This window comes from Camelus bactrianus, chromosome 3 (genome assembly GCF_048773025.1).
Source record: "Camelus bactrianus isolate YW-2024 breed Bactrian camel chromosome 3, ASM4877302v1, whole genome shotgun sequence".
Taxonomy (NCBI): Eukaryota; Metazoa; Chordata; class Mammalia; order Artiodactyla; family Camelidae; genus Camelus; species Camelus bactrianus.
The window spans coordinates 46,933,352-46,956,371 of record NC_133541.1 but is presented as its reverse complement, the minus strand read 5'-3'; the positions used below and the strand labels follow the sequence as shown (position 1 = coordinate 46,956,371).

Sequence of the window (23,020 nt, the reverse complement as noted above, 5' to 3'; positions counted from 1 at the left end):
GGCACCTCCTGGCCAGGGAACCAGGAAGTCTATGTGTGTCAAATCCTATAGAACCTACCATGATGGCTATTTTTGTATTATCTGTTTTCCTACTCAACTAGCAGTGAAATCTGGAACAGTAAGTACAATATAATCCCATTCCCACATATGAGGAAATAAATATCCCTATGTACATATGCATAGAAGAAAATTCCCCGGGGAGAATAGAAACCAAAATGTGAACATGGTTATATCTGAGTGGCCAGATCATGGGTGGCTTTTACTTTCTAAGTTATTTTTTTTTTTAATCATCTGTTGTTTTCACAACAGGTAGGTAAAACTTTTATAATCAGGAGGCAAGAAAGAAATTTTTATTTAAAAATTAAGAAAGGATTGTTGGATGATGTTATATGGCCCGGACTTGAGATACCCTTAATTGTTTTTGGGGATTTATGCATAAGTTAGTGTGTGTTTCATTATTTCCAATTTTATTTGTTTTTAACATTAGAGATCAGACCAGTAGCTTACACATTATAAGGTAACAATGCTTGCCATTTTACATGCTGAAAATGCATTTTATTCATCTAGGTCAGGTAAGATTAGAGTAATTAAGGTCACTAGACTTTGCCATTTAAGAAATCCTTAAATCCAATTCTAATCTCATTCATTAAGGCCTCAAACAAAAGGGTTAATTGCTAACATACAATGTTTCAGACTCCATCCTGACACAAATCTTTTAACATTAAATATTATTAATGCATTGCTTTGTAACTTTAGAGAAGGGTGGATACATTCAGTACTCTAAGAGTTACAGATTTATTAGTTCTGAAGAGGTTGTCCCCGGGGTAACTCATTATCGCTTGTACAAGCACGGAATGTTCTGTGACAGGAGAATGTCTAAAATGAAACAACCCAATTAGTCAAGACAGGGCATGCATGTGGTGACTCTGCAATATGAGCACATGCTGTCAGCTCCTGAACTGTCACCATGCAGCCTTGCGGCTGAGGCAATGCCCCTGCCAGAACAGGTTGGCTGCCAATGTGGGAATCCTGATAGCCTGTTGCCACATCAGACTCCTGCTCAGTTGCCTCACTTCAGCTCTAACCCATGTGGAAAGGACAATCCTGTTGTCTTACGATTCTCTTGAACCAAACCTTTCACCACTTTAAAAAGGAGACAAACTGATTTGAATTGTAATCTCTCTCTTCTTTCTCTTTCCAATTCTGACAAAGGTGCTAAGGGGGAGTGGAAATTCCTAATGGTGTTCTTGAAAGATCAACCTTCAACCAAGTGTATTAACTCTATGTTTGGAATCCTCTGCAGCCATTAAAAATAATGTCATGAAAGGTTTTTAAAGACATGGGAATGTGTTCACTTCATGCTATTAATGTGAACAGAGCAACTTACAAATGTGACCTTGTGAATGAATATAGGGTATGATTATGATCTTATAAACTAAAAAGATGTAAAAGATGAGAAGGGATAAAAGACCTAATGTCAACATTAGAAAGGGAGATTAAAGGTTAGTTGGTTTTTTTTTGTTTTGTTTTGCTCTTTTTTGCCTATATACTTTTCTATATTTTCCAAATTTTCTAGAATAGAAATATATTACTTTCTAAAAAATAAAGAAGACTCAACTCCCAACAGATACTATTTTTAAGGTTGTTCTCTAAGCTATGATAGAGTAGCCTTTATTCCCTGGTATCAATTCAAAGCAACAGATACTTTTCAATACATCCCTTCACCTTGCCATGTTGGGATGAAGTCTAAACAGAAACTGTCCACCCATGCCACATTTTTCTCAAACCAAAATCTTACATGTACCTTGATCTTCTTTATCACATATTTAGAAAACTTATCCAGAAGGGGGAAAAGACACTGCCCAATCAGTTCTGCTTTTTCTCAAAGCTTCTACAGAAGATTTATTAAAAGAGGTTGCTGTGGGTCAAGGGGTCACTTTCTTTGAGAATGCTTTTCCCTCTCTGTCCCTGACACCAAGAATAAAAGAAATAACAACTGGCAATCATACTGTGCTCAGAGCTGTCAAAGTACCTTCACAAGTAATTAAAAAATGCAAAGAGAAACTCTCTCCAGAACAGTCTGATGCCCTGGTGACAAACACATCCTGTACCTAAGTGCATCCTACCTTGGGCCACAAGTGGCAGCAAAGAGGATCCCAGAGGCACACACATGATAAGAGAACTCACTGGGGCACAGTCCTGACTTTAGCCCAGGCACTATTCTAATCACTTTGTTGCTCAGACTCTACCTCTGTAGCCCACTTACTGAACTGGGACTAGAGGACAGAGTTTTGGATGAAATAGAAAAGGCAGCTTTACTTCTTTGTGAGGCAAAGGAGCCACAGTGGGCTAATGCCTTCAAGACTGTGAACCCACTGAGGAGAAAAGGTAGGGGGTTTTATAGTAAAAGTTCAAGAGTTCAAGGGGCAGCGCTGGTTTCCACAGAGATTGCATCCAGGGTAACAAATTGGTTTTGCAGATGCAGTGATCCCCTTCCCTCTGTTGGGTATGAAGTTCACCTCTGGCTTTGGGACTCTTCTAATATTCTTGTGCCTACAACAAAAGGTGCTTAGGAAAGGGGTCTGTGAAAAGGTGCTCTAGAGAAGAATTTGCACACTTTAAATGTCTGTAGTATTTTAGGCAGGCTGAGGCTTGGGACCTTGCTGCAGGCTGGGACCTGCACATTGTACAACAGAATACTAAGAAGCTGTAAGAGGCTAAAAATAACTGCAGACATGGGCAGGTAGGGTGAGTTCACAAAACACCCAACTGCCATTTCTGAGTTGTCAGGAGCAAAAGGAGGGCACTGTGTCAGGAGCAAAGAGAAGACACTGTGCATGATCCCTGCACACAGCACCCTGAGGGGGTTGGGTAGACCACCCAAGCCACCACCCCCACCCTAACCTTGGTCAGCAAGAATACAAGAAAAGCCATGTAAACCATTACACAATTTAAAAAATAATAAAATAATAAACAAACTGTTACACAATAAAGCACTTACAAATACCATATGGTCACCGATGACAACAGGGTCCTGCTCAGTTACTACCTGACATACAGTATGTAGCCCTTATGACAATCCTGGCAGGAAGGTATCATTATTTGTATCAGGGGTCAGCACACTATAGCCCATAGGCCAAATCGAGCCAAATGCTTTTTTCTGTAAATAAAGTTGTATTGGAACCCAGCCACTACCATTTGTTTTTTATCTATGACTGTTTTTCCACTATAATTGCAGAATTGAGTATTTACAACAGAGACCATTTTCCCTGCAAAACCTAAAATATTTATTATTTGGCCCCTCACAGAAAATGTTTGCCAAGTCCTGATCTACATGATACCTATGAAGAAAATGAGGTTCAAGGAAGTTCAATAACATCTCAGTATCACTTAGCTAACTCCTGGCAGGGCCAAGATACAAACATGTGTCTAATCTTACTTTAAGCCCATGTTCTTTTCATTTCTCCAAATCAGAAATCAAAGAGTAAGTCCCCAGCTTTCAACAAAGTATGTGTGGCACATTACAAGCTCAGAAAGAAGAGACATGAAAAACTGTGCTATTAGTTTTAAGACACATTATGAGACATAACTGTTGGACTCCTTAAACTATGTAAAGAATACCAGTGTACTATAAGTTATCTTTTTCCTTCAACATCTAATTTAACTCTAGAGCAAAAATTATGAAACAGGCCAATTTAAAAAACCAGTAGAATTTCACATGCAAAATTGCTAGTAAGTTTTATTGTATAGCTTTCACACTAAAAAAAAAAAAAATCCTAAACTATTTGATATGTTACCTTAGTGTGACATGGTACCAACTGTATGAACTTGCTAGCTTCTTCTCAGCCTAGATAGGGAGGGTTAGGGAAACACGCTTAAAAGAAAAGTCTAATCTACTCTTCATTTTTAGCATGGCTATTATTTTAAACATCAGTTTCTCTTTCAAAATCTCTTTTCCTTAACTTTTTAACCACTCAGTTAGCTGAGGCAGCGAGACCTGAAGAGATGTTTTGTAGGTACCTAGTGGAAGAAATTTCCTCCGGAAGAAATGCTGACTTTTACCTGCTCACACCACCTCACCCACTGGTGACATAAAAGTATGAGGCATTAAAAATGGAGATCAGAGCAGGGTGGTAGGCTGGTTCAGTTCACAACAGGGGCAGCAAGTGCAGGAAAGGCAGCATCTATCAGTCTTTCCTAGGCAGAGTCTAGCAGTTTTGTGGAGGATAAGTAAAGGAAAACCTAGGATTTGTCTTTGGTATGCCCAGTGGTGAGAAGGATCTGGTTCATTTAGGTTCTTCCTGTGAATCCTCAAGGAAAATGCCATGACTCTGTTAAATTCCTTTAGTGTTACAAAAAGACATGGCATTTTAGCCATCTTCTGGAAGGTCTGCAGAGGCAGAATGAAAATAGAGGACTTTTTTTATGACATTATTTTATTCTTTTTATGGCTGAATAGTATTCCATTACATCTATCTATCTGTATACACACACACATGCACACACACACACAAATATACATACACATACATACATACCATAGCTTCTTTATCCAGTTATCTGTCAATGGACATTTGGGTTGTTTCCATGTCTTGACTATTTATTGTAAATAGTGCTGCTATGAACACTGGAGTGCATGTGTCTTTTTCAATTATGTTAATGTCTGAGTATGAGCCCGGGAGGGGGACTGCTGGATCATAAGTCAATTTCTAGTTTTAAGGAACCTCCATACTGTCCTCCATAGTCACTGTGCCAATTTACATTCCCACTAGCAGTATAGGAGGATTCCCTTTTCTCCATAGCCTCTCCAGCATTTATCGTTAGTAGACTTTTTAATGATGGCCATTCTGACTGGTGTGAGGTGATATCTCACTGTAGTTTTGATTTGAATTTCTCTAACAATTAGTGATATTGAACATATTTTCATGTGCTTGTTGGCTATCTGGATTTTTTTTTTTTTTTGGAGAGATGTCTATTTAGGTCTTTTGTCCATTTTTCGATTGGGTGGCTTGCTTTTTGATATTAAGCTGTATGAGCTGTTTGTATATTTTGGAAATTAGTCCCTTGTCAGTTGCATCATTTGCAAACATTTTCTCCCATTCTGTAGGCTGTCTTTTCATTTTGTTGATGGTATCCTTAGCTGTACAAAACTTTTAAGTTTAATTAGATACCATTTCTTTATTTTTACTTTTATTTCCATAACTCAAGGAGCTGGTTCAAAAAAATTGTTGCTGTGATTTATGTCAAAGAGGGTTCTGCCTATGTTTTCCTCTAGGAGTTTTATAGTATCAGGTCTTACATTTAGGTCTTTAATCCATTTTGACTTTATTTTTGTATCTGGTGTTAGAGAATGTTCTAATTTCAGTCTTTTACAGGTAGCTGTCCAGTTTTCCCAGTACCACCTGCTGAAGAGACTGTCGTTTCTCCATTATATATTTGTGCCTCCTCTGTCATAGATTAACTGACCATTAGTGTGTGGGTTTATTTCTGGACTTTCTATTCTGTTCCATTGATCTGTGTGTCTGCCTCTGTGCCAGTACTATACTGTAGCTTTGTAGTATAGCCTGAAGTTAGAGAGCATGATTTCCCCAGCTCCATTCTTTCTCAAGATTGTTTTGGCTGCTTGGGATCTTTTGTGTTTCCATATAAATTTTAATATTTTTTATCCCAGCTCTGTGAAAAATATCAATGATAATTTGATAGGGATTACATTGAAAAATCCAGATGTTTGTTTTAATTTTAAAGACACTATAAAATTTTTCCAGAGTAGTTGTACCATTTTACATTCCCACCAATAGTACATAGGGATTCCAGTTGCTCCACATCCTTGCCAGCATTTGGTATGGTTTGTCTTTTTAATTTCAGTCATTCTAATAGATGTGTAGTGGTATGGCCTTTATTTTTAATTTACATTTCCCAATGACAAATGACGCTGAATATCTTTTCATGTGTTTGTCTTCTGTATATCTTCTTTGGCCAAGGGTCTGGCCATATCTTTTGCCTATTGTTTAGGTGGGTTCTTTGTCTTCTTAGTATTGAGTTTTGTGATTTATTTAAAGATTGTGCTTTTAAGTCCTTTATCAGATATAGATTGGCACATATTTTCTTCCATTCTGTGGCTTTCAATTCTTTTAACAGTATCTTCTAAGGGCACAATTTTCTCGTTTTATGAAATCTAACTTCAAACTTATTCTTTTATGGATTGTGTTTTGGTGTCAAAGCTAAAGAAATCTTTGACTATCCCAAAGTTACAAAGGTTTTTACTTATGTTTTCTTACAGAAGTCTTATAGATTAAGGTCTCACAATCCATTTTGAGTTTATGTTTGCATACAGTGTGAGATGTAGATATAAATTTTTTTGTTTTGTGTATAAATAGCCAATTGTTTAAAAGGATATTCTTTTTACAGTAAATTGCTATTACACTTTGTCAAAAATCAGTTGTCCATATATATGTGGGTCTACTTCCATGCTCTCTGTTCTGGTCCAGCGGTCTATTTGTCAACCTTTATATCAATACCGCAGGACCTTGATCATTGTAGCTTTATAAAAATTTTAAAATTAGATTGGGTTAGTCTTCCAACTTTATTCTTTTTGTCAAAGTTGTTTTGGCTATATTATATCCTTTGCATTTATATATGAATTTTAGAATTAACTTGCTAACTGTTAAGGTTTTGATTAGGATTGCATTAAATCTATAGATCAATTTGGAAAGAACACAATACTGAGTAGCTTACTCATGAATATAATTTATCTCTTCATTTACTTAGGTGTTCTTTAATTTCTCTATTATAAAAAGTATTATAATTTTCAGTATATAGATCTTTCTTATCTTCTGTCAGATTTATTCCTAAATATTTCATTTTTTGATGCTAGTTTATTTATTTGTTTCTGATTGTCCCTTGCTAATATATAGAAATACAGTAGAATGTTTTTATGGATCTTGTATCCTTCAGCCTAGAATTCTAAGCTTATTTGTTAGTTCTAGTAGCTTTTTTTTGTGGATTATATCAGATTTTCTACATGGTTGGTCATGTTTTCTATGAATGATAATGGTTTTACTTATTCCTTTTCAATCTAGATGCCTTTTTAATTCATTTATTCATTTATTTTTAGTTTTGCTGTACTGTCTAGAACCTCCAGTACCATGTTGAACAGAATGGTGAGAGCAGAATCCTTGATGTCCTCCTGATCTTATTCTTATAGGTCATTTTTAAAGCAGTTTTTAAAGTAGAAAGAAGAAAAATGCAAGAATGCATTATCATTTAAGTAAAAAGTTTTAGCAAGAAGGAAAAAGACCAGGGCAAGGAAAGAACCAGAAGGTGGGGATAAGATTTAGGTAAGTTCTGTCAAGTACTGTTCCAGCATTTGGGGGAATTTTATGTAGGTAAATTACACTTGGAATTGCCATACATGGGCACCAATATGGACAACCTGTAGAGAAATGACCACAACCTGACCCCTCTAGTGTTCATGGATTTGTCCTTCCAATGCACTCTTGCATCATAATGGTGGAGACCCTGATACTCATAGTAATCATTTATTTATCAGCCAGTGAGATTGAAAATATGCCTCAAATCCTTAGTTGCAATCTCTAGGTTTCTGGCATCTGATCCAACTTTCGGACATTACTAAGAAGTAAAAGTACACATGGATAAAGAGATCCAAAAGAAAGTAAACATATCCATACCCTAGATCCAGCATGAACTTATTTCTTACCCAACACAGCTTGATTATGGATTTGTTGTTCCCAGTGCTTTGTATGATAGTACCCCAAGAAAAACAAATTGAGTTTCAGTTAAAATAATTCTGCTTGGAACTGAATCATACCTGTTTTGAAAACACAGGCAAAGTCTCATAGTCTTTGCAGAGATTTTGCTGCATGCATTTCATTGTATAATGACAAGAGAAATCAAACATCATCAGTTTGTATTCATGTAGTCAAGTTAAGCCTGGTGCTACAAAAAGAGCACTCAATCAGGAGTCAGAAAATTTGGATTTTAAGTTCCTAAGACTTAAACACAGAGCAAATACAGAGAGGCAGATGTGAGCAGTGGGAAAGGACACTGGAGTCTCTGGAGTCAGAGGGGAGGGAAGAAGAGAGAGAACGACGACAGAAGGGGTCACAACTACCTAGAAGGTTTATATGCATGAGATCTGAGAGGTAGAGTGAGGGTGAAGGAGTTGGGCACTGCAGTAGGAGAGACACAGTTTTCGGTTCTGGCTCAACTATTTCCTACTTGTGTTAAATTAGGTTTTTTGTTTGTTTGTTTGTTTTTTACTTCTGTTGACTTTGTTTCTCATTCTTTAAATTGGGATAATAATAATTCCTTCCACATACGATTTGTGTGGCTTAAATGATGCCACATAAATGTGCAAACACCATATAAACATGCCAGGGATAAGAAAGTATAATCTGACAACATTAGGGTGGAGGTGATTCATTCAACAAATGCTTATTGAGCACCTATGTACTAACACTGTTCCAGGCACTTAGGGTACATTAGTGAACCAAAGAGGAAAGTCTCTACCTTCATGATGCTTACAGCCTAGTAGGGTGTTGAACAGTGAACATAATAAATGAATAAATGGTACAAGGTGATCCAAAGTAGGAAGTATTCAGAAGGAAAGAAGTAGAGCAAGTAAGATGTTAAGAGGAACTGAGAGCTTCAGGCTCGGTTATCAGAACAAATAGGAAGGTCAGGGCAGGCTTCACTGCTAAGGCAATGTTTAAGAAAAGACAATGTGAGAAAGCGAGGGAGTGGGCTCCATGGGAAGAGCATTCCAGGCAGAGGAACAGCAGTGCAAGGCACTAAGGTAGTAGGGTGCCCTAAGTGCTGAAAGAACAAGTTCAGACTTGTAAAGGAAGAGGTTAGGGGCCAGGTCATGAGAGCTCTGTCGGCCCTGATGAGGACTTTGGCTTTTCCTCTGAGTGATAATGGGAAGCCATTGGAGGGTGTGGCATAGAGAACTTGATTCGATTTATGTTTGAAAGGCTCCTTAGGCTGAGGATAAACTCTAGAGTTCCATGGCTGTCAGTAGGGAGGCTACTGCTGTAATATAGGGAGAGGTGTGAGCTCAGATCCAGGAAGTGATGAAAAGTATTTTGAAGGTAATATTTTTCAGGATTCTTTTGGAAGAATTGGACGTAGATTGTAAGAGAAAGTGAAGAATCAGGATGACATGGAGGTTTTCAACCTAAGTAATGGGAAGGCTGGATTTGCCATCAGTGAGACAGAGTACAGGCTTTACAAGTTCAATATGAGGCAGGTTATGCCTGAGATGTCTATTAGTCATATCTATTCATTTTTGTGATGCTCAAGTGTAATAAAGTATGTAATCTGAGTGAATCTTTAAGAGGTACCTATGTAAGGAAGAAGCAGACAGGGTAGGTTGTTCAGATAGAATTTGCCTGCAGGGAATTCACCTTCAGGCCAGAGCATGTGAGGTCACTGCTTCAATGCATTACCCATTACCTGCTTCCTCTCTCTACTGTCACTGTTTACACTTAAAAGTATTTTAAAAGTTATGTGAAGTCCCAAGACTTCCAGATTTTCTTTCCACTTTTCCTGCTACATCTCACCTAAAATGCTCTTTCTGAGCTTTTTTCCTAATGTGAAAAGCACAAGAGTGAGGTTTGGCTGTCACCTAGCTGAGTGTCAACAGGAGTCTTGGACCACGTGACAGCTCACCTCCAAGTCATCACTACAAATATGATCACGTGGTCACCTTATACCATGACTGAGCCAGGCACTAGATAAAACACCATTTCCTTTCTCCTACCCCCTCCCCATGGCTGATGCAACTGGGTATGCTCTGGGATCTATCACGGGCCAGGGTCCCACTTCAGCTACCTTGTTGAGAGGCCTGCCCTGGGTAATGGTCCAGGGATGTGTGGCAGATGCTCCTGTCTATAAGAAGGAGGCCCTGCAGAGCACATTAGATGAGGCAGCCCCATGTTCTATCAGCCACACAGATTATTTAAAAAGGTGATCAATTGTCTAGAGGTTCCTGATGACCACTGCACTCTTGAAATCTGGGCAAGAGGAAATAGTAACAGTGACATTTATGGTGTTTCCCACAGCAGTGCTGAGGGCAAACTGCCAGTGAGCCTTGTTCTCTTGAGGGCGGCAGATGTGCATCTTTAGGATTCGTACCATCAAGAACCAGGGCGATGCCCTCCTGTCTCTCTGTTCTGTTTTAATGTCCTCCTCCTCTAAACCACGTCCCTGGCATGAGAACAGGCTCTGGGGAGCCACCCAGGGAAACTATGATGTCACTGTTTTATTTCCTCTTCCCCATTCATTCATTTAAAGACACCCATCACCTGAAAAGCCAATTTCTGACTCATTTTTTGCTTATCAACCAAAAACATTTTTCTGACATTGTTCGTAAGATACTTGGACTGAAAAACAGTGATAAAAGTCAGAATAAAGTTTATCCTGAGATTCAAAATAAATGAACAGAGATATAATTCCCAACTTAAAAATCAAACTGCTTCTTTGAAATCTATTTAGGGGTAGGAGGAGACATCACTATTCTGCTTCAGTGCCTTAGGACTTAAAAGGGATATATTGGGCTCTATAATTTAACAGCCAAATCTGACATTCATATCCATCTGGACATTTTTAAAAGGATCCTTGAGCCAGTAAGAATTGGCAGTTGGCTGTGTAATCACACCTGCATATGGCACAAGAGATTTTTTTTTAAATGGGCAACAGTTAGAGCATTAAAGTATTGCATGATATCCCTTCGTTGAGACCCCACACTTAAACATGTTTCCACGTGTGAGTAATTATATTTTAAAGCTGTCTGTTAACAAGCCTTTGTTCTTTATTTCCTCCAAATCAAATTAGTTGGGGGCCCAGTTCATTCTGAAATTATTTGGAAAATGTTTTGGCATTCTAAAATTTCCTTTGTACCAAAGTTTTGCAAAGTTAAAAGGCAAGCCACAAACCTCCACAACCAGTGAAAGAAAAATGCATAAAACCAACGACAAATTCAATATGGTAAACACCCACACAATATAAGAAGAGTGTAAGTAAAGCTTGGGTCTCTAAGCACGTGTCAACCTCCATGTGAGATTTAGCTCCAACTCACTGCAGATGAAGATCATCTTTAATGCTTCTATATCTGACAGCCTGGCTTCAGGAAGTCCAATTCAGGTTGCCAGGTCTTTCTTCTTACCTTCCTGTGAGCACAAGTCTAACTGCACAAACCCCAGCACCCTCTGGGAGTGAAGCTGATGTATAGTGGAGCTACTCTTTTAAGATGATTTTCAGAGGAAGATCAAAGGTGATTAGAAAGGGAGCCTCCTTCCTTGGGAGATCCCAAGTAAGAAATTCTCTTCAACTACCTACCCTCCTACCTTTACTGGAGCCCAGTTTGGGAAAGGCAGTGAGACTATCTACAAAAAACACTTGGGATGGACCACCGATTGTGGCTGCTCTGCTTCTTCAGAATAGCAGTCATGGCGTGAAAATTCTATACAGAGCGGCCAGTCATCACTATGTGGGAGATTCCATCTAAACAGCTTCTGGGGACTGCTTTAATAACTTCCAACTACCAACATGGAAGAGGATATCCAAGAATACACGGAAAATTAAAAATTATATTTAAAATGCAGGGTGGGGGCCTACAGGCAAGTTTCCCCTCACGTGTGCAGGGAATCTGTGGCTGCTTTGGTCGTGCTGGGAATTTCCTCTTCCCCAGTCTCCTCCTCATCCTCCTCCTTTTCTGCTTTCTATCTTCCTATTCGTTTCCTGGCTAGACTATCCATTTCTGATAACAAAAGCCACTTTCACCCTTTCTGTGCAGAAAACACTCTTGAAAAATCAGAGCTGCCTAATGTCAAAGTCTATAGTCATCACAAACATCACTTGAAAATAAAATTATTTCTTACTAAATTTAGTTGTCTTTTTTTAGGTAGATGTAAAGCAGATACATGAATTTATAGGCTCAAACTCATGCTTGGTTTGGACTCCTGAAATAAGTGAAAAAAAATCATTTTATATTTCTTAGCCAGGCAGTGAAGATTTGGATGGGACAAGTGTCAGTGCACAAGATTCTGTAATCATCACAAAGATGACTTGAACACTCAAACCTAGGAAGGATGTGCCCTGGTGGGAGGGTTGGGGATAACATTAGGAAAAGAGCTGGTCTTAAAGAGTTTGGATTGCGTAGTGGTTTTCCTATGACTAATTTTTGTTTCTGGTGACAAAACTCCAATTTTTAAATGGAAAGAAAGAGGCTCATATTAACAAAACATGGCACAATTCAGTCACTTTATGAACAATCAATGATTGACAGGGACATGAATTTATATCTTACACAAATGGATCAGTCAGAATTCAGATAACAAAACCACTTTAGATGTTTTAAGTGGAAAAGGACTTAAGAGGAACTAAATGCTTACAAAATGGGTAGAAGGGCTCTAGGCTGATTTCTGCATAGGCGACTTATAGAACAACATGGCAGAACCTGCTCACCACGGACACTGTTTTCCATCATCACCAGGTACCCAGGAAATCAGGGAGCTTCTGTTCCAACTGCAGACTCTAGTTCCACTGCACCTCTGCTGAGGTCCAGCCCAGCAAAATGTATACCCTGCCTTCTGATGTCTGGGCAACTAGAGATGAACACTGGGATGACTGAACTGCTTCTACAGGAAAATCATGACTGTGGAACAACAGTCAGACTCTGCTTCACGTGTGCCTCCCAAATTGTGCTCAGATACATTTACCTGGAGGAAGTTAAGTCACTTGAAACATAAGATAGGTAGAAAATATGTATTTTGTTTCCCAGTTACCAGCATGACATAAGGAGGTGGTTCTCAAACTTTGCTGCCTATTAGAACTACCTGGGAAGCTTTCAGAATCCAAATACCCAGGCTACAGTTCATAACAAGTCAATTTAAATCTTTGGGGCTTCATTTTTTAAAAAATATAAAACATCATAGGCAATTCCAATGTGCAGCCAGCACTGAACCAGAGACACAAGACATGGCTTGTCAAACTTCACTGTACACACGAATCACCTGGGTATACTGTAAAAATGCACACTCTGATTCAGCTGATTTGAGCTGGAGCCCAAGAGTCTACATTTTTAATAAGCTCTCAGGTGATGCTAAGGCTGACGCAGATGATACTTTCAGCAGATGTACTGCAGTGCTTCTCAAATTGTAGTGTGTATCTGAGTCACCCAGAGGGTTTATCAAAACACAGATTGTTAAGGCCCACTTCCAGAATTTCTGATTCAACAGGTCTGGAGTGGGGCCTGAGGATTTGAATTTCTAATATGTTCTTAGGTGATGCTGAAGCCACCTGTTCTGGAGACCACAGCACCACTGATGCAAAGCATGCTACAAGGGACTGGAATGATGCTGAATGAGCTGATTGCTGTATCTGCAACAGATGGCGACCATGTGGAGTTTCTAATGAATTCAAAGAGTTTATATTCCATTTGGATCCAACAGATAGAGAAAGACCCAGAGGAGAAAGTGAAATGCAATTACTTATGCCAAATCCAGTTACCTTTATCTCTCTTCCTTCCATACATGGCATTACTGGTGAGTTTGCTGGAGAGACCTCACAGGAACACAGAGCTGGGTGGCAGAAGAAGGAAAAGGAAAAAGAGTATATCAGTTTTCTGTCTCAGTAAACAGACAGGACTGTTTACCGCCACATTTTACTCTTTGGATAATCCAGGGGAAAATATCTGAATGTTAGGTGGATGGCAAAGGGAAATAGTCTGTGGCTCATGTGATTCCCATGGGAAGAGATCTCAAGTGATATCCAGTTTACTGCTAGTTCGATAGACACACATCAGATGGGTATTGTGTCTTCACTGCAGAGCACTCTGAGAGGAAATTTTCCTGAATACATCAGCAACCAACAGCTTTTTCAAAAAGAGTTTTATCATAAGCAAGGCAAATAAAATTGTCATAAGGCAATAGCAATCTTCAAACAACATGTTTCATTGTATTTACTATATCTGATAGAGTTTCAGTCAAAATTATAGTTTGGGATCACTACTTATACTTTATTAGGATACCTTCTAACTCCCCATTTTCCCTCCTCCTACTCCACATTCACAGGGTACTGCACTCCCAAAATGGAGGTCCACCATCTCACTCATGGTTACGACATAAGCCAAATGAACCTGAGAATACTGTTACCTGAGGCTCCATGACTTCCATTTGTTGAGGAACTTGATACAGTTAAGCACCTGAACCAGAATAACATGCAACAGTCTTCATTAACAGAGGATGAGACAATTCCAAGTGAGAAGCAAGTGTGACTGGTAGTCTCTGACACTTTTCTTGAGTTTCAACTCAAAATGACCATAAAGTCGTCCCCTAACTTGCCCCTAGGGATTTCAAAGCTTTTTCTCTGACACTAGTAGAAGGTCTATCAAAATTAGTGAAATGCAGGGCTTGGGAATGCAAAGACATATATGACAGTGAGTTGTTTTTATTCACAACACTTCTAACACTAAACAAGGGGTTGTGTGTGTGTGTGTGTGTGTTTCCCCTCAGAGCAACCAATTCTATATCCAGACACCAACTGTGTGTCCAAAAATTCAATTCACTTCTGACATTCACTACCCAGAGTTAGCACAGCCCTCACAGGTTAAGGGCTCAGACTCACAAGATACCCCACCCCAACCCCAGATGCCTGCCGTAAGTCCCAGGACTTCCATTCTTCTGTCTGAAAGACTCTGAGTTGGGATCTCCCATGACCCCTTTCCTCATGTTTGATAATTTGCTAGAACAGCTTACAGAACTCAGGAATACATAACTTACATTTACTGGCTTACTATAAAGGGTACAACTCAGGAACAGGAAAATGGAGATTTGTAGGGCAAGGCATTGGGGTAGGGATGAAGGGCTTCTATGCCCTCTCCAGATGTGCTAACCTTCAGCACATTAATGTGTTCACCAACTGGAAGCTCCCTGAATCTTATCATTTATGGGTTTTTAATGAGGTTCCCTTACCTCATTGATTAAATTATTGGCTACTGGTGATTAGCTCAATCACCAGCTCTCCTTTCTCCTCCCTGTAGATTGAAGAGTGAGGCTAAAACTTTCAAACTTCAACTGAAAATTAAAAGCTTGGTCTTTTTGGCAACCAGCTCCCATCCTGAAACTCTCTAGCGGCCCACTAAGAGTCAGCTCCTTAGGACAAACGATACTCTCATCATCTTTATCACTTAGAAATTCCAAAAGTTTTAGAAGTTCTGAGCCAGGAACTGGGAACAAAGACCAAATATCTATTCTACCACATATAGGGTCAAGCACCCTGAAATGTCTTGCAACCAAGTTATGGAGGTGGACACAATAGTATAATTAACAATAAAAAATATGCATCATCATTAAGAACTACAGACTCATGTTACAGGTCTTGAGAGGAGAGGAGTCAGTCACCAAGGGTAGGAGCCTGGACTAATCTTCAAGATGAGTGTGGAAGTTATTGCACTTATTCTGTGCCAGGCTAGGCACAGTCACAAAAAAAGAAAAGCCCTGGCGCTCACTTGTTCTGATCTGAGGAACAGTGGGGAAAAGGAGAGAGTGAAATCAGCAGTGGAACCCCATGCCTGGATTTTATCATCCCCACTGGGGAAAGGGGGTGGGTGATAGGGAGACAGAGGGAAAGAAACTTTAGAAACATGAGATGAGTGACATTGGGAGGTACTGGCCTACCTTCCTAGTCACAGTAAAGTGCCCCCTGGAGCAACCCCAGTTTGATGCTAACACAAATGTAATGCAGAAGTGATGGTGTGGGAGAAGGCAGCAAGGAGTAAAGATGATGCAAGAGCACTTCAGCCCACCACACTTTGCATGGGATGTCAAGGAGCCAAGAAGTCCTCGTGTGGTCCAGAAGGAGATGCTGAGGTTCTGAGAGAACCTGCAGAATGGCAAAGGTTCAGGAAGGCATGATAGATGCCTCTGTGGGCAGAAAATTCAAGATGGCAGCAAGTGGACAGGACCTTGAATGTAGGGAGAATACTCTAAAGAACTGGACAGGACCAGTCAGACCTCAGCAGGAACCAAGCAAATGGGCAGACCATTCTGGCCTCTCTTGCTGCAAAGGCCAGCAAAATTCAAAGATCACACTTAATGTTTAGTTAGGCAAATAATTTCAAGAAGTTCAGAGAAAAATAATAGGAGCATTCTATGATTCTAACAGAAAATGTAATTGAGTATGTAGATAAGGGGTTCAGTATAAAAGTAACAACTGAAGCCATGCTACTGGATGAAACCTCTAAGGTGCAGTGTTAGATGTGCCAATCATCTGGGAAGAAGGAATGTGGCTGACAAAGACGGAGGGGTGACCACCATAAATGTTTACCTTTCCATTTCGTTGTAGAGAGTGAGGTTTAAAGGCAGGGACAGCAGTTTAAGATTTATAAAGATTTTATTGAAAGAGATTTCTAATGCTACCCCAAACCTGTTGCCATTTCACTATTTACACATCAGATGCTGGGAGCTGTGTTATCAACAGCACGTGGCAAAAAATTCAATTAAAAAAAACTTCTGAATTTTAGCAGGGTATCACTGGTTAATGATTATTAAAGCGAGACAACAGAGCAGCTTTGGAGGTAGGTGAATGCACACATAGCAGGCAGGGAAGAAGAAAGCTTTATGGAAAAGTGTGCGGTCAATGATACTGAATGTCCAGTGAAGCCTAAAGTCTGAGCTAAGACTCAGAAGGGTTAGAATTAGAAGGAACCAACAAAAAATGGGAGTGGGGAAGGACAAAGAGAAGAAGACATTTCAACACATACAAGAAATGTTGCAGTAAAAAAGAGTGTATTTCAAAGTGTTTAGACAAAGAGTTTTTGAGTCACTAACCATTTAATATCTATTTTGGGGATGCTTATGAAATTAGAAAAATGTGGTCCATATTTATAGACAAAGGTGGAATGAGGAATTATAGGAGCAATAATGAAGGCTTTAAGAGAGAGAGATGGATGTATGATGGAGTGCGGCCCTGCAAGAAGGAGGAAGGGCTTAAGGAGGTGGGTAGGGATGGATAGGACCATCTCTTCTAAGACAGCAGAAGTGGAGGACAGCACAACGGAACTCCAGACCATGAACCGCGGTCAAGATAAGGTATGCTCATGGCTTACAGCATGGTTTCTCAACCTCAGCAGTGTTAACATGCTGGGCTGGATAACTCTTTACTATGGTGGGCTGTTCTGTGCATGATTTTTAGCAGTATTCCTAACTTCTACCCATTGGATACCAATAGCAACCCTCCAGGGGTGAGCATCACAAGGTCTCTAGACATTACCAAATGCCTCCTGGGGGAGGCAAGGAAAAAATCACCCTCAGTTGAGAACCACTGGGTTAGAGACACTGGTGGGAGGCACCAAGGTGAGGAAGCTGCTCCCATATCAGAGGACCTCAAACCTCCAGGAGCTGAGACCACCTGGGAGAAAGAGGAATGTGTGTGCAGCACCCTGGTATAAACACTGAGGCAGGGGTTATAAACAGTGGAGAAGGGGCTAAATCCCACTAGAAAAACTTCCCTCCCTTTTCAGCGATTTCTTAAAGCAGCAAGGTTACATACATGGCCATGTTAGAACTGCTCACTACCTTTCCCAAAAGGCAGCTGTGAATCTCACAAAATCCTTGTCACTGTTACATGTGCTGCAGTAGCTGAAGTTTAGAGCTAACACATCTCTGCCTTTGTAAAATTACATAATCTATTTCTTAGGTTCAAAAGCCTTATGGGATGTTTACGGTAAATCACTGCAGCCGCTGACTTTCAAAGGTGCATGTGAAGCCCCTCACTTCTGAATCAAACTGGAAAGAATATTAAGTTTACCATTTGCAGGTGTAAGCTTAGGGAAACAAACCATGTGGCAAGTAGTGATCTCCCTCAAATCCCTCCTAAACTCTTGTCCCCACTGCCATGAAGTGATTGGTGGCAGTGATGACTGAGCACTCATTTCTTCACATACTGGGGGTCTCCAGTAGCAAAGCTGCAAGTAGTTCCCCTACCTCAATATTACTTAAATAGGATTAGGGACCTGGCCCTGGCCCTGGATAAAGCTACACTTGCTGTTGTTTAATTAGATGTATGGTTACGCAGAGCTTATCAAGTCAACAGCACAACGTGGGGGTCATATACTAAGAAAGCCAAGGATAAGAGCCAAGACTCCCCTCTCTCCATAATTCTGGTCAAGGGACATTTTCCTGTCAACTTTTGTGAAGGAAAATATCTTCAAGAGAATGAAATCAAATTCCAGAGGAAAAAATGTCTCTTGCCTTTCACCAAGCTTAGGAAAAGAATGTATATTTCCAGAATCCTCATTGCATTATCCTTTTCATATCCTGAAAATAACCTCTTATGATGATATGGGGGTGTGCTACAGGAGAAGTAACACTGGATTCATTCTCTTGTTCATTCATTTAACCTATATTGATTGGGCCCCTGGCACTATCTTCAGCTCTGTGGATAAATAATGATTAAGACCTGGAAGGTTCTTGCCCTCCTGGATTGTGATGGGAAGGGGTAGTGCTAATCATCACTCTGCTTTGAAAAAGTGCTGGTCTTTAGGCTTCTTTTATCCATAAGACAAAGGGCAAGGACTTCAGTCTTAAAGCCTATTCTATCTTTATCATTCACAATTGGTGAGTCAGACGACAGCAGTGGACCAAACAACTGGTCTATGCTTTGAACTGAATTGTGTTCACCCCACCGTGGAAAAAAAATCTCATGTTGAAGTCCTGTCCTTCAGTACATGAGACTGTGACCATATCTGGAATGGGGTTTTTCAGAAGTGATTAAGTAAAGTGAGGTCATCAGGGCAGACCATATGCCAGTAAGACTGACAGCCTTAGAATTTTGGAGACAGACAAGTTCAGAGAGAAGGCCATGTGAAGACACAGAGAAAAAATGGTCCCTTGCAAGCCAAGGAGAGGGGCCTCAAAAGGAACCAACCCTGCCAACACCTTGATCTCAAAGCTCCAGCCTCCAGAACTGTGGGAAAAGACATTTCTACAGTTGGAGACACCCAATCTGTGGCATTCGGTTAGGGCAGCCCTAGCAAACTAGTACAGTGTATGTTAAACACTTATTTAAGACATTTATATAAAGATCCCCAGGCATGGTTCTAACCCACCAAACTGAGTGAGAATGTCCCAGTATTAGGGCCTCGCTACATACAAAATGTGTATGACATCACACATCTGATGTCACTAAAACCAGAGGTCCACTGGTCTATCGGATTTAGTGAAGCAGCAGTCAGCTCACGGTATTGATATCCTTCATCTTTTCAGATGTGTTATTCCTTTTCATGGAGACATTTACTGAACCCTCATCTCATGTCAGACGCTGTGTGAGATGAGGCGGCTAGCTTTCCCTGGACGTCCACTGTCCCACACTCTTGGCTTCCTAGGAATGTTGTCAAATTTAATTACTAAATGCTTGTTAAAGCTCTCCATGAAGCCTTTTGATGAAACAAACCCTCTAACTACAAAGTGTTGTTTAATATGGAGGTACAGCCTGGAGGTCCTGCTGCTCCTGCCAGGCTGAGCTCCTTTTTTATGCAGATGAAGCACCATCTTAATCCATCTGGCAAATTACCGAACCCCACCGCAAGCTCAGGTCAGGGGCTCTATGGGTGTCCTTGCTACTTCCTCCCAATTCCTGTCTACTTTTTCACCTCAATTGTTCCAGGGTGTTCCCGTCTGAAAAGCCCACTGGTATAATTTCACAGGAATGACCTTTATGACAGCTGTGTGTTGTTACTCTGGTGCTGTAGTACTGGGTTGACTTAAACATTAGTGTAAACATTTATCATTCTTGTACTCACTGTCATCTTCTGGAAGCAGAGCCCTGAGGGAATGAATGTGCATGGAAGGATGGCATTTTATCTAGAAGCCACAGGAGAGGACCAGGAAGAGGGAGGGCTGTAGTAGGAAGTTAGAAAGGGGGAGGCTCCCTGGCACTGTAGCCAAAGGATCTCCTTATCATTGAGGTCATTTGTATTTTGCATGGATGTTCTTAAAAGAGAGGAGGTAAGCACCAGAGATAGGACTGAATGGGAGCTTTTCACCAGATGTGCAGAAAAAGGCTTACAGTTGTGCCAAAAAGCCTAGATTATGGATTCTCTTCAGCCCTCAGAGTAGTCTGCTGGCCTAGGAGAACCAGTCCCCAGGCCTGTCCCCTCCAACAGCTGGAAACCTAATCAGGGATTTAAATTCCCTTTAGTTTAACCAATAGGTAGAAAAACAGCAACTTTTTTTTCATGTGTTCCAAGATGGGAAAAAAATTAGGAACAACAGGATTAATGACCTTCCACTGCTTCCTCTCTCACTCTCCCAGTTTAATCTCTACACAACATCCAGATGGATCCTGCTAAAATGCCCTGCTTTGGTTCAAATCCTTACAAAATTGCCCATTGTTCTTAGGATAAATCCCTTTATATGGCTAACAAAGCCCTTCATGATCTGCCTCTTTGTACGCTGTAGGCCACATATCTTACCATTTCCCACCTCATTCTCTGCTCTGACCAAGCTGAGCTGTTTTTAGTTCCTCCAAGTCATGCAGATTCTCAATCACAGGTTTACCTCCCTCAGTTTGGAATACCACTGTCCACTTCTAACCCCCTCCCCACCCCCAACACAAACACCTGGGCAACTCCTACTTGTTCATATGGGAAGGAATCATATCTGCTTTGCTCACCATTGGTATCCAGTGCCTGGTACACTGTTTCACATATAACAGTACTTACTGGGTGGGTGGATGGATGAATGAATTTCTTTCACATTTGGAGAATCAATAGTTTTCTTGCTTTTAACTTATTTTAGTTTCTCTTTTGTTTTTAATTCTGTGTCAATACTGGAAATAAGATAACTTTCTCCTCATTGAATCTCCTCAAAGGGGTCCAACCATCTCTGGACACATTAGAGACATAAACTTTCACAAAATCAGGGCTCTGGTAGCAAAGAAGACTGGGAAGTAAATACTGGGCAAGAAACTACTCATGATTTCTGTAGTGTACAGGAGAGGGAATGAAGACGGGGGAGGAAGTAATGAAGGAAGGACTATAATTCAACAATCCTGAGTTCCTGTTATGCCATGGGCATAGCGCTAAGTATTAGGGATGGGATGGTGTACAAGACAGAGGATCTCTCTCTTCAGAGATCTTGGAATCCATACACTAAAGTGACTGCATTTTGAAGAAAGTATTAAGAGGAGATAGATAGTTTCCATGGTCAAGTAGAGTGAGCCTATTTAACCTCACCCAGTGGGAAAGTTAACACTTCCTTGAGGAAGAGACACTTGTGCTGAGATTTGAAAGATGACTAGGGGTTGTACAACCAACATGTGAAGAAAAAGAGTGTTCTAGGCTGTATGCCAAAGATCTGGCTTCCAGAGAAAGTGATGGGCTCAAAAAGCTGACAGGACATCAGTGTAATGGAGCGTAGACAGTGAGGGGTGTGCTCTGAAGTGAGTGTGGAGAAACAGACAGTTCATGCCACCCAGAGCCTTGAAGTTTTATCTCAAGGGCAAGTGAAAACAAGGACTTTAGGTTAGAGAATGACATGATCAGATGTGCGTTTTGTAAAATCACCTTGCCCATAGTGTGGATAATGTTCAAGAAGGACAAGTGGGAATGTTGGTCTCCACACAGAAGGTCCCTATGAAACATCAGATGATGGTGCCTGAACCAAAGTGGCAGCAGGAAGACTAAAGAATGGTAGGTAGACAGAAGAGAGACTCAGTAAACGGAAGCAACAGGGCTTGATGACTTAACCAGCTAGGGAAGAAGTGAAAGAGAAGAGGAAAGGAAGGCTTTGGGGCTCCTTACCAGAAAAACTAGGTGAAATGTGCTGCCAGTTCCAACAATAGGGAAATACAGGGGTGTTCGGCAGGTGTCGGGAGTGAATAATGAGTTTAGTCCTCCATACTCGGGCTTGAGGTGACTGAGAAGTACCTGCATTGAAAACAGTCATAGTATTTGCCACAACTATGGTTCTCAAAGTGCGGCTGCAGAGCTGGTAGTTTCAACATTGTCTGGGAACTTGTTAGAAATGCACATTTTCCAGCCTCTCCCCAGATCTACTAAAGCAGAACCTCTGGGGTCCAGCTCTACAGCCCATTGTCCTTTTTATGAATCTTAGGATGCAATGAGATGTCATGGAAATAGTAACACTTGGAATTCAGAAGATATGGGTTCAAGTCACAAGATGTGACTTAAACAAGGCTTTCAGATGATTCTGATGCCCTCCCAAATTCGAGACCCAAAGGAATATAGCCAATCTGTGATGAATAGGAATAAAAAATGATTAGAGGAAAGGAAAGAAAATAGGACAAAGAAAATATAAGATCTGTATTACTCTGGGTGGGAAATTATTCTATTTTCTCCTACTTTGCTGACCAAACTGGATTGATTCATCACCTCTAACTGGCCTGTTTTGTATCTCAGTGATGGCTCTTTTTTTCAATAGGTCTCCCTTCTTCCAGTTTCTCCTGAGCCAATTTCAGATGGCTGCTAGAGATATTTTAAAATACAGCTCCATAACAGTCCTCAGATTAAAGAGCTTCAGAGGCTCAACAAACCCCAAGATTCCTGGCTGGCAGTGAAGGCTGTCTGCACCCTAGACCTTGTGTGACAGCTCACTCACCTGCCTTTCCCTCTACTCACACTCGGTGCTCAATCCCAACTGAGCTGGCCATCATTCCCAGAACATGCTTGGCACTTGTCCACCCTTATGATACGCCTCTTGTTCTTTCTCCTCCATCCACACTCTATTTTCAACTGCTGGTATCCTACCCAGAGCCCAGAAGTCTTCAGTGATAATCCCAAACAGTGAAGTGCTGGGGGCTGGCCTATACACACCTTTTCCCAACTCATCATTCATTAACTTCATGCTGGTAGCTTGAGATCAGTCATGATGGTAGTATTTACATCGCAGAAATGGGCAACCATTACAAATCAAGCCCCACCCACCCCTACTCCCAGAGCTCCAGTTGTTAAATATTTACTGGTACCTTACTGCCAAGA

General features: G+C 40.6%; 1 long non-coding RNA gene across 1 annotated transcript in view; it reads right to left on the bottom strand.

Annotated features, from left to right (window-relative positions):
- The window catches only part of LOC141576316 (uncharacterized), a 546,933-nt gene that overhangs the window by 262,802 nt on the left and 261,111 nt on the right, over positions 1-23,020 (bottom strand). Inside the window, exon 5 of the long non-coding RNA XR_012504669.1 lies at positions 13,531-13,601. This is a non-coding gene — a long non-coding RNA (uncharacterized LOC141576316). The remainder of the gene's footprint in view (positions 1-13,530; positions 13,602-23,020) is intronic.